A 12,208-nucleotide genomic window follows, 5' to 3' on the forward strand; every position below is an offset into this window, starting at 1 on the left:
AAGGGTTGGGGGGTCCCCGGGGGCTGGTGCTCCTTAACATCCTCTTCTCCTCGGGCTGCTGGCTCTGTGCCCTGGACTGAGCCTAATTAGGCTGGAGAAATGGATTTGCCAGGCTGTGCTCAGCAATTGCCTCCTCGGAGCAGCTCCTGAACAAACGCTGTCGGCTCTGCAGGGCTGGTGACGGACAGGGTCAGCAATCCCATTCCAACCTTGCTCCGGGGCTGCAAGGAACATTTTGCTCTTTCCTACAAGGAGCAGAGTTAAAACTGCTCCTGTTTGTCCTTCAGGGGTGACAGCTGGGCTCCTTGCAGGCCTGGGGGGCTGTGGAAGGGGGGATGTGCTTGGCTGCAGCCCCGGCACGCTGCAAATAATGAGGTTAAATATTAACTGTAATGTTCTATGTTGCAGCAGGCATTTCTTTCCTATCATGTGGGTGCAACTGCCAGGCGTTCAGAACGTTAATTTCCAGCAAAATCATCGTTATGGGTCATAACTTTTGTTATAAAATTTTTTCCTCTGTTTTGGGAAAAACATGGAACCACAACACTTCTCCTTGGGCTTCTCTTTCCTGTTCAGTCTCCTGCTCCCCTTCCTAACGGGAGTTATTCCCACCACTCCAGCAGTGAGGGGCAGGCACTGGGCACTACCCAAACCTACCCCTGCCTCTTCCAGCCCAGCAACAACTAATGCATGAAAATCAAACCCGAGTGTGAACCCTGGGGGTGCTGGGCTGTGGGGCTGTGCTTGGTGTGGTCCCAGTAACACCAGTAGAGCCACCAGCAGGAGGAGCAGGCGGGTGGTGCTGCCATTCTTGACAAGCTCTGGGAGCTCTCAGGGCCTGGCTCCCTCTCTGCTCACAGGACTGGGGTCGTTTGGGGTTTGCTCAGTGTGTCCTGCTCAGCCTCCACAGAGCATCCAAACCCTCCAGGTGCCTCCTCGGTGCTGTCACCCCCGTGAGGCTCCTGCCTGTGACTGCTGGCAGCTCACAAAGATAGTCCCAGCTTTATCTTGCTGTTGTGACAGCGACAGGAGCGAGGGATGCACTGCTGTGTCCCTGGGGAGCTCAGCACAAGCTCCAGCACTGAGGTTCCAGCAGAGCTGATGCGGTGTCAGAGCACCACAAGTGCCCTAAACCCAGCAGGGTTCATGGCTGGTGTGACATCTGCACAGCCAGGGGACAATCAGCTGTCCCCAGAGCTCCTCTCACAGAGCAGGGTTGGGTCAGGAGGAGGTGCCCAGGCCTGGGGACGGGGAGTTAATTTGTGCCTCTCTGAGGACACAGCACGTGGTGCTTCAGGGACAGGACTGCTGCTGGGCTCTGCTCCACTCAGGGCTGGGCAGGAAGGACCCAGTCATGTGCCTCAAGTTGCCCTTTGGGGTCTTGCAGTTGCCACTGAGGGCTTTCCATCAGGGCTGACTCTCCTCCCTGTGGATAACCTGGATCTGAGAGTCCAGAGGTGCCTTGGACCACCTGAGCAGTGTTTTAGCCCCTCACTGCAGGGAGGGCTCCCCCCAGGTGTGTAACTGGGAGCACATGGTCACACCAGTGCCAGAGCCATCCTGGCCATCACTGACACCCCTGGCAGTGCAGCCAACCCCTCAGAGCTGCACAGTTCCCAGCCCAGGCACTTTTGGCTCATGTACTGAGAATGTTGGAGTCTCCCAAAGGCTTTGAGCCCATATTTGTGCTGCTGCCCTTGCTGGAGACTCAACTGGAGCCAAGCTGTTGGTCACAGTTGGGGGGGATGGAGAGGCTGGTGCTGCACCAGATGCCACGACTGGGCTGAGGTCCAGCTGAGACCTGGAGATTTATTGCATGTCAGAGTGTGAGCAGAGTGATGGAAAAGTGATCTCCAGCGGGTCAGACCCCCTGTGCAAGTTGTCATGTTGAGCTGAGCTGTGCCTCTCCCCCAGCAGCTGTGGAGTGTGTCTTTGCAGCCAAACCCCAGTGAAAGCTCTTGGAAACAAAGCTGGGAAGAGGAGCGTGCTGGGAGCATTAATATGCTCATACACTCGGTGTGACTCACACCAGAAAGGAGAGTCATTTGCAGGTCTGATTAGCTTCATCCCTGCACCCTCCAAAACTCCCTCTGTTTGTTCATCTGAATTTGTTCGTTTAGGATGCTGCAAGATATTAGCTCAGAGAAGTGGGATGCAACAGGGATGGCTGAGGGCCACGGGTGACTCCAATTCCAGCCCCACAGAGGGAAGGAGGGATGAGGGCCTTGCTGGGGCTAATGTGTGACCTTCTGGTGGCTCCAGCTGGGGGGTGTAGAGGAGCCCCCAGGGGCCAAGGGTTGGCCAGTCTCTCTAGAGAGAGATTTTACAAGAGCAGTGACAGGGAATTGTTTTAAACTGAAAGGAGATTTCGATTAGATATTGGGAAGAAAGTCTTTGAGGGTGGGAAGGCCCTGGCACAGGTTGCCCAGAGAAGCTGTGGCTGCCCCTGGATCCCTGGAAGTGTCCAAGGCCAGGCTGGATGGGCTTGGAGCAACCTGGGCTAGTGGGAGGTGTCCCTGTTCCATGGTTGGAACAAGATGATCTTTAAGGTCCCTCCCAACCCAAACCACTCTGGGATGGTGCTGAGTTTCTTGCCCAGAGCACCCTGGCTCTCTCTGCACGAGAAGGGGCACCTGTGGCTTCAGTTCAGGGCTGGAGCATGGCTTGTCACCCGTCCCCTCTTATTCTGCCACCACCCTTCTCCCCAGGGACCTCATCCATAGCTGTGGATGTTCCTCTGCCCACAGCAGGTGACTCGTCCTCCTGATGTCCCCAAACCACCCCCTGCAGGGAGGGGAGCCCTGGGCAGGTGCCTGAGATGTGAAGAGGTGGGTGAGGCTGCAGGTCCTGCTTTGGGGCCTTTCTGCTCTGCTCATCCTGGCTCCATGTCCCCCCTCTCTGCCGTGGGTGCTTCCAGGGGCTCCAGGCCCCTGCCCCCGGCTGCTGTTCCTGCAGAGCCTGAGGGAGGGGGGAGTGTGCTGGGACCTCAGAGTGATGACAAATGACCACAGATGTGGCACTGGGGGACATGGTTTGGTGGTGGGCCTGGCAGTGCTGGGCTAATGGTTGGACTTGGATGATCTTAGAGAGCTTTTCCAACCTATGACTCTTCCATCTCCTGCTTTATCACCACAGATGCTTTCTCAGGAGCCAACAGCCAAGGAAGCTTCATGCCCAGAGCAGCTCTGTGCAGCCATGGATTTATCCTGGTTTGCAGCTTCTGCTGCACATTCCAGCCAGTCCCCTCATCAGCTCCAGGGTCTCTGACAGACAGAGGGAATCTCGAGACCACCCAGTTCCTCCCCAGCAAGCAAAGAGCAGGTCTTACCCTCTCGGTTTGGGTGTTTAATGCAGTCACAGCAGAGGCAGAGCAGGATCTGCTGACATGATTCCCAGCCTTCCTGTGCTTCCAGGGAAGTGGGTGGCTTCTCTTTTGCTGTTTTCACCCATGAGTTAGTTTTGTCCTTGGCTACAGCTCACTTGTGGGTCCATTCCCTGATGTTGATCAGTCACAGATTCTTAAAATGTCCTGAGCTGGGAGGGACCCACAGGGATCATCCAGTCCAACCCCTAGCCCTGCCCAGACACCCCAACAATCCCACCCTGTCCCTCAGAGCGTTGTCCAAACACTCCTGGAGCTCTGGCAGCCTTGGGGCCGTGCCCACTGCCCTGGGGAGCCTGGGCAGTGCCCCAGCACCCTGTGGGGGAAGAACCTTTTCCCAATATCCTGCAGCAAAGGGGTGTTTCGAGGATGGGAATTTCATCCTGGGGTTGGAGAGCCTGAGGTGGTGGGGATGGTGAGGGGTCAGCAAGTGCTGGAGGCATCCCCCAGGCACTCTCTGCAATGCCAGCAGCCCAGAGCAGATGTCCTCCCACCAGCCGGGCATCGTTCATGCAAGAGTGCTCCCCATCTGATAAATCTTATTGGAGAGACAGGACACAGTGGGGCTTTTAATTATAGAAACAATTACCAAGGATTAATGGCAGCAGTGCTGTGACTGAGTGTTGTTACTCCTATAGTTTAATAAAGCTTTGGTAGTTTTTGTGAGATGTGGAGAGCAGTGAGGTGATGCTTCCTTTGGCTGTAATGCACCTCAGCTCCTGCTTCATCCCACTCTCTTCTTCTCACTGAGATATGTTTGGAGGCTTCCAGGAGGTGCAGAGGATTTACTAGATGGAGTCTTGGTGAGATTTGTTCTGGGAAGGGACAGGGAGATGTTGAAGTGAGATGATGTGGTACATGGAGCCACCGAGGTGGAGCCTGAAGGTGGGACAGGCCCCATGAGGTGGAGCAGGGACATCTTGGCTCAGTGTCACCCAACATGGAGTGTTCCTCAGGCTGGTGTGGTCTGAGATGCTGCTCCCCCAAAAGTAGGTCCCTTCAACGCCCAGGTGGGTGGGGTGGCCCCCAATAAACAGCTCCAGCATCTTTGCACCAGGGTCTGTCTGAAAGAAGGATCAGGTCCCCACTAATCAAGGAATGGTTTAGGTTTGAAAGGACCTTTAAAGGTCATCTATTCCAGCCCCCCTGCCATAGGCAGGGACACCTTCCACTAGCTCAGGTTGCTCCAAGCCCAGTCCCACCTGGCCTTGGACACTTCCAGGGATCCAGGGGCAGCCACAGCTTCTCTGGGCAACCTGTGCCAGGGCCTCACACTCAGCATAAAAAATTCCCTCCTGCTTCCCAGACTTGGAGAAGCCCCCCAGCCTCCTTTCCTGCCTCCCAGCAGCCTGGTGAGCTGCTCATGGGGCTGCCCTGCCCGGGATCCAAGTTTAATCAGCTCGGAAGGCACCGACAGAGCCGATGGCTCGGGAGAATGCAAAAGTCGGCAGCAGTTCCCCTTTGCCTGCAGTCCTGGTTGTTCCCCACCGAGGAGGGTGGCTGGGCAGGGAACAGCCCTGCGGCAGCGGGGACACAAACACGGAGTGACAGGAGGACGAGAGACACGCGGGGGTCAGCCGGGTGGCCGGAGCTGTCGGCGGAGAGGTGAGGGGGGAGAGCCGTGCCGGGCTGCTGCCTCCAGCCGTCGCCGTCCTTCCTCCTCCCTTCCTCTGGAATGCTCAGCTCCTCCTTCCTCGCTCTGGGATGCTCGCTGGGATGCTCGGTAGAAGGCACAGGTGAGGCTGGGGGCTGGCAGGGGCTGCCCCGGGGGTTTGGGGCTGCAGGGAGAGCACAGGGCTGCCCGAGGGAGCCGAGCCAGGCTGTCCCCTGCTGAACCGGCCCTGGCAACCCTGGCATTGGCACCTGCCCCGCACCCTGAGCTGGGCTGGGAGCCCAGATGCTCCCTGGGAGCACTCCCTCCTCTGCAGCACCCCCGGGAGCACCCCATCCCTGGGAACGCCCCCGGGAGCACCCCTGGGAGCACCCCATCCCTGGGAACACCTCTGTCCTGGTCATTCCCAGGAGCATCAGCCTGTGGCAGGAGGACCCCAAGGTTTGCTCCAGGGTTTATCCTGGAGCAGAGCAGAAAAAAAACTGGCCCAGGGCAAGAGCAACCTTGAATTCCAGGTCACTCAGTGGTGGAGCAGGGGAAAGGGCACCAGACAGGCTGGACCATGCCTGGCCCAGGTCCCCCAGCAGGGCCTGGAAAACCCATTCCCAGTGTTCCTGCGTGCTGGGGGTGGGGGGTGGATTTACCAGTCCAACGTGCCTCCTGCTGGATGAATAATTCACGGTGCCAGGCGGGGAGCAGCGATCTTCGGCCCCTCTCGCATATTCAGCGCTGGGAGGAGCTGCTGTGAGCAGAGGGAGGGGACCGGGAGGGGGGGACGGTCACAGCGGACTGGGACCCCCGGGCACAGCTGCCTCTCTCCTGCCAACGCCACAGCCCAGGGAGCTGCGTGGGGAGGTGCCCTCGGGCAGGGAGGTGTCTCTGCATCCCTGTGCCAGGTACAGCTCTTGTTTCCAAACAGTTTTCCCTTCCGTGGAGGACGTGGGCGGGTTTGTTGCCTGTGAAAGTGAGACACTAATAACGCTGGCCGGGTGCCAGCGCAGTGCCTGTTGTCACCTCCAGCGCTCCCCAGAAGGCTCCTGCAGCCCCGTTCCGTGCCTGTCCCCCACCCACACCCCCGGGAGCCGCATTGGGTGCGTGAGAGCAGCTGTGACTGCACAGAGCCCGGAGCTGAGCTATCAACAGCCCGAGGGGAACGTGTCTCCTCCAGTCTCCTCCAGCCTCCCGAGGCTGCCAGAGGGGCCTGGCTCCAGGCAGCCTGAGTCATGGTGCCAATTCCCACAGGATGAAGCTGGAGAAATTCCCTCATACCCTGGAGCCACGTCCAACCCCGTTCAGCATCAGGGCAGCCAGAGCAGTCTGATGCCCACGTGTGGTCCCCACGACAGGCAGAAGGAATGAGGGTTTTTCTGGCAGGCAAACCATGGAGCACTGTGGAGCTTCATGTGAGGGTCAGAAGAGGCTCTGAACAGCTGGAAACTGCTGGATTTCTTGAGAGAAAGACTATCTTCAAACTGCTGTTGGCCAAGGCTCTGAGACCAACACATAGATAGAGACCATAGAGTCATTAAGGTTGGAAAAGACCTTTAAAATCATCGGTGATGACCCTCCTGGCAAATTATAAGGTGTTTTCTATGAAAACATTCCCTTTTAAAAATCTATTTCCCAGCCATGAGAGCCTCTCTGCCCTGCAGGGCCTGAGCACTGGCATGGCAGGGAAATGGCATTAGGCTGGGAGGTGCTCCTCAAGGAAAAGTTACTTTCCCAAGGTTACCAAAGGATTCATCAGCCATCAGCCCTCCCAAATTAGACCTTGTAGACCCACCTGGCTTATGAATCAGCTCTGCCATCACTGCAAGCCAGCATAATTTATCTTGTCTTTAACACAACAGCTCCCATCCCACCCTGAGGATGTGGAGGGAGAGTAGGCAGCCAAAAAAAACCAGGACTCCCTGTGCTGGACTTGGCAGAGCAGGAAGAGCTGGGGAATGGGGAGGTTCTTCCCTCACTGTTTGAGTTCATATTGTGATGTAGTACATGTGAGGACAGGGAAAGTGGAGAACTTTGGGGATTGGCACCTCACCTCAGCATGACCTGAACCAGGAAAGAGGCTGGGAAGGACCATCCCTCTGGGCAGCCCCAGTGAGCAGAGACAGGGCACAGCAGAGGGGAGAGAACTTGGAGAAAACTGGGAGAAAACCTTGAGAAAACCTTGAGAGGCTCCAGTAAGCAAAGGGACAGGGAACTGTGGTGTCACCACTGTCACCTCCCAGCTACACCTGGACACAGGAGAGGGGCTGGGCAGCTCCTGCTGGAAGGGAGGAGGTCACTGAGCCCCAGATGGAATGTGGGAGTCTCCTTCACCTGTTGGTGCTTTGAGTTCATTCCGTGCAAACATGGGACAAGCCTGGTGCTGACTGGGGACGTGTCACACAAGTCACACCAACTGGCAGCTCTTCCCCCAAGACTGGAGTGACCAGTGGATCAGAAATGGGAGTGAGACAATAGAAGAGGGTGAGGGGGACGTGTCCATGGTCCCCAGCCCGGGCCATGAGCTCCCTCCTGCCCCTACCTGTGACATTCCCGTGTGAGAACCAGGTGAGGGCCATCCCACAGCGGGGACGGGAGTGAATTTGGGGATTTTATTGCTATGTGCTCCCCTCTGCCACGGGAAGAAGAGGGGCAGACACTGATCTCGTCTCTGTGGTGACCCAGGGAACAGCCTGAAGTTGTGTCAGGGCAGATTTAGGTTGGATCTCAGGACAAGGTTCTTCCCCCAGAGGGTGGCTGGGCACTGACCAGGCTCCCCAGGGCAGCGGGCACAGAGCTCAGGGAGTATTTGGACAATGCTCTCAGGTACAGGGTGTGACTCTTGGGGATGGTCCTCGGCAGGGTTAAGAGCTGGACTGGATGGTCCTCGTGGGTCCCTCCCAGCTCAGCACACCCCGACTCTGTGGCTCAGTTCAGACTGACGGGGACAAGGGGACGGGGACAAGGGGACACGACTCGTCTGCGACGGCCCCACCTCTGAGCGGGACCCAGCGGCTCCCAGGGCCGGGAGCAGACACAGCCAAGGCTTGAGCTGCTGAATGAAGAGCAGAACCTGCTCTGTCTGCGTTAGGTGTGGAGACAGACGCGGGCACGGGGACACGGGGACAGTTTCCGTCTAGCGGGTACAAATGGTGTGTTTGCAGTGCCTGGCATCCAAATCGCCTGCAAAGCAGCTCTGATGCTGTTTGAAAACGAGCTGCTGGGAGGGATTCGATGCCTCTCTCAGATCAAGGCAGGCGGGAGAAGCGCGGGGGAGGCGGGGGCGGGGAGCGCGTTTGGCACGATGCGGTGAGAGGGAGGGAATGGGAAGGGAATGAGAAGGGAATGTGGGCTGAATTTCATCAGGAGCAATTTCCTCCCGGGGAGGCAGCGGAGCGGCCGCCCCCGGCTCTCCGATGGCGGGAGCTCTGGGATCCCACCGGGCACAGCTCCTGTGTTCGGGGGTGGAGGAGCGACCTTGGACCCGTCCAGCACCCCCGCTGCCTCTGCTGGGAGGAGGTGTCACACTGAGACACCTGAGAGCAGGTGAGACAGGCAGCAGCTGGCAGAAAAACACTGGGCCAGCACTTCTCATCACCCCTTCTCCTGCCCGTCCTCACCAGGACGGCCACGCTGCCCATGGGGGTGCCCAGCACAGCCCAGCCCTCGTCCAGTTCTGGTCACACTGGCAGTGTCACACTGGCGCTCCCAGATTCCCTGCAGCCTCTCCTGCTCCTCCTGGGCAGTCGCAGGTGGCTCAGCCAGAGGGGTCATGAACCAGGGCAAGCAATGGCAAGAAAATCCCTGAGCCGGGATGGCACCTGCCCCCTCCAGGGACAGCCCGGGTGGCACTACAGAGCCATGGATGATGCTCTGGGGAGGGACACTCACTACCCTGTTGGTGCAGAGTGGCTGCAGTGCTGAATTCCACGTGTGCCCAAACCCTGGGGACCCTGAGACTATAAAAATGTGCAGTTTGGGGTTTTGGCAGAGCCAGGGAGGTTGGGGAAGGCATTTGCAGCAGCCCTGCCCAGCTCACTGCCTGACTGAGGGGATCTGCAGTGAACAGAAGGAAGGTTTGTAGGTAAACTGAGGCAGTCAGGAAGGGAAAATACTGGGAGTAAACTTGAGGCAGTCTATAGGGCAGAAAATAAATAGTTTGAGGTAAAAAAAAAGGTAATCAGTGGTGCACAGGTAGGGAAGGTTTTGAGAGTAAATTTGAGGTGCTCTAAAGGGCAGAGAATGATCAGGTTTAGATAAAAATGAGGTGATCAGAAGTGGACAGGTAGGGAAAGGTTTAGGGGTAAAATCTGAGCTGATCATCACTAGTGCACACCCCACAGCCCAGCCACCCTCTCCCAAAACTCCTGAGCTCAGGCAGCCTGGGAATGTGGATATAGACCTGGATATAGTGCCTGAAATTGCCTTCTCCCAACTGCCTTTGGGACAAGCAGGGATCACAGAACGAGGTTTTCCCTATCACAGGGACACTCCCAACCCCACAGTGTCACTGCACTGTCCCCAGGCTGCTCCCAGGGGACACAGGTGGCTCTGCCACTCGGGCTGGGCAGGGCTGGGCAGCAGCAGCAAAGCCCGGAGCAGAGCCAAGGCTCACAGTGGGAAGGAGGAACCAGGGCACATCCACTGGCAGAGGTTCCTCTGGTAATGTATCCTGGTACCTGGAGAACCTTCCTGGATTAGGGAGGGCAAACAGAAACCACTCGGCTGCCAGGATGAGAAAATGAGCTGGGCAGTGCTGCCCTCACCTGCTGAGGGGAATAAATCACTGGCCATGGGGAATAAATCACTGGCCATGGGGAATAAATCATCACCTGGGGGGTCTGTGGGGTTGAGAGCTAATCCCTGGGGATGAGCAGCCCTGGAAAGGCAGCAGCAGTGCTGGGAGCAGGTGTGTTCCCATCCAAGCCAGGGATCAGCTCCATGTGGAACCTGGATGCTGTGCAAGCCCCCCGTCCCCTAGCAAGGGAGTGATGGCCTTGCAAAGGGGATCCAGGGTGGGCTGAGCCCCACCATGAGCATTATGCCAGGGGAAAGCAGGAGAAAAACCCTGTGCTGGGAAACCAGGGATAATTTGCTGTCTCCGTCTCTGGGCAGGGAAGTAGTTGGGTTGGGTTTGAGGGCTGCTGAGCCTGCAAAGGCCCTGAGGAAACCAACTGGTGCTGGTGTCGGGTGGCTCTGCAAAACTGAGCCATGGACCTTAAAAAAGGGAATGGGGGGAAGTCCTCCTTCTGTGGGAGTTTGTCACCTTTGGGGTGACTTCACTGCCAGAAGGGACACCTTGACCCAGGCATGGAAAAAGAGCTCAGTCAGGGGTTGCTAAAGGCAGCAGGAGAAGGGCAGGCGAGGTCTGTGCTGTCACTCGAAGCCCAAGCAGTTGGAGAGGGGAAAGGTCCCTCTCCTTCCTGCTTGGATCAAAACCCTTCACCTGATGGTGTTCCTGCTGGTGACAGCTCAAAACAGCAGGTACTTGGCCAAAGAAACTTCCATTGTTATTACCAAATATTTATTAAAAGTAACTGGGCTTAGTCACGGGCTCAGGCTGCGTTTGCAGAGCGGGCAGGTCCGGCCGGGCTCTGTCAGCAAATACAGGGTGAGATGTGTCCCCTCAGGGGCTCCTGCTATGACAGCACAGCACAAGTGCAGACACAGAGACATCGGGCTCAGGGCAGAGTGGGGAGGAGGAAATGGGCTTTGTAGGGGGAAGAATTCCAGCTCTGAGTGGAGCAGGTCACGGACACACCTCCTGGTGTGGCAGCAGCTCTGCCCTGTGCCCCCCAAAAACCCCACAGTGGGGGCTGTGCCCCCCATCTGCACACTGGAGTCCTGCCAGAGTGGCACAGATAGGGGGAAGAGGCATTTTGGGTTTTGATGGGGGACCTAAGCAAAGTGAGCCCACGGGACCTCCCTGGTGCTGCCCTGGAGAGGGTCACCCAGGCTGGGCCCTGCCCGTGGCAAGGACAGCCGGGGGTGTCCCCTCCAGCCAGCTGTGTCACTGTCCCTCAGGTCTGGGGCTCTGCAGAGCCTCTGGCCAGCACAGCTCTGGGGGTCACACCCCCAGCTCAGCCCCACCCCAACCAGGAGTCCCAGGCACGGTGCTGTCCCCAGGCCCTGTGGCTTGGCTGGATCTGCTTGGGGACTTTTGGGGTGGGGGGTCTGGGCTGCCCTCCAGCCATGCCAAGGGCGTCCCACCAAGCAAGGACTGAGTCCCCAACATCCCTGAGCCCTTCCAGCATCATTCCAGCTCCAACAGGGCTCCTGGTGGGCTCCCCAGGGCCTGATTTCTGACGGGTCTCGTCCACATGGATCCAGAGCTGCTTCCTTCTAGGAGTTAATCGAGGTTTCCATTAGGGAAAATTAATGGCCACCAAGAGTCTGGAGTCATCACATGGCTCCCACTGCTGCATTCTTAGTGGGGAAAAAAATCACTGGCTGTCACAGGAGCTGGCAGAGCTGGAATGCTGCATTTGGACTGGCAGGGGACCAGCGTGGCCTGTGGCAGGGGGGGCTGGCACGGGACCCCACAGCCAGGGAGAGGCCCTGGATCCTGGGATCAGCGGAGGAGGATCCCACACTCCACCACAGAGGACAAACTGGGGGCAAAAAGGAGTTCACCTCTCTGTTTATTGGAATTAATTTTTCCCCTTGGCACGTTTCAGCCAAAAACTCTTTGGGATTTTGAGCCTGTGCCAGAGCAGCTGCGACTTTTTTATTTCTCTCACACTTCTTTTTTTTTTTTTTTTCCCCCAATCGTTTTGCTGAGTCTGTGTGAAAATGCCCCAGAAAGCAGTAAAACTTGTCAAGACACTCCCAGCACTGGCTCACATGGAACAGCATCTCCAAAGGCAGGGCCCCTTCCTGAAACACCGGCCCTGAGAGCCTCAGGGTCCTGCCCACCTCTGTGTGTCCCCCCAGGCTCAGAGCATGGTTGGACTGGATGATCCTGAAGGTCTCTTCCAACCTTGATGATTCCAGGTTTCCAGGATTCCATGGCATTTATGTTCTCTGTTCCCAGCTGTCCCCCGGGTGGCCCCGCTCCATCCCCGTCCCAATGCTCAGCAAGGGGCCGAGTTTGGAGCAATGTGGTTCATGGATCCTCATCCTCACCTTGGAGGGAACTTTGCACAGGGTCAGGCTCTTGGAAAGGGGGGTCAGGTGAGGGTAGAGCCCAGGGCACCTAAGGAGGGGAGCAGATCCTGTCTCAGCAC

Source organism: Lepidothrix coronata, unplaced genomic scaffold, assembly GCF_001604755.1.
Source record: "Lepidothrix coronata isolate B3197 unplaced genomic scaffold, Lepidothrix_coronata-1.0 Scaffold336, whole genome shotgun sequence".
Taxonomy (NCBI): Eukaryota; Metazoa; Chordata; class Aves; order Passeriformes; family Pipridae; genus Lepidothrix; species Lepidothrix coronata.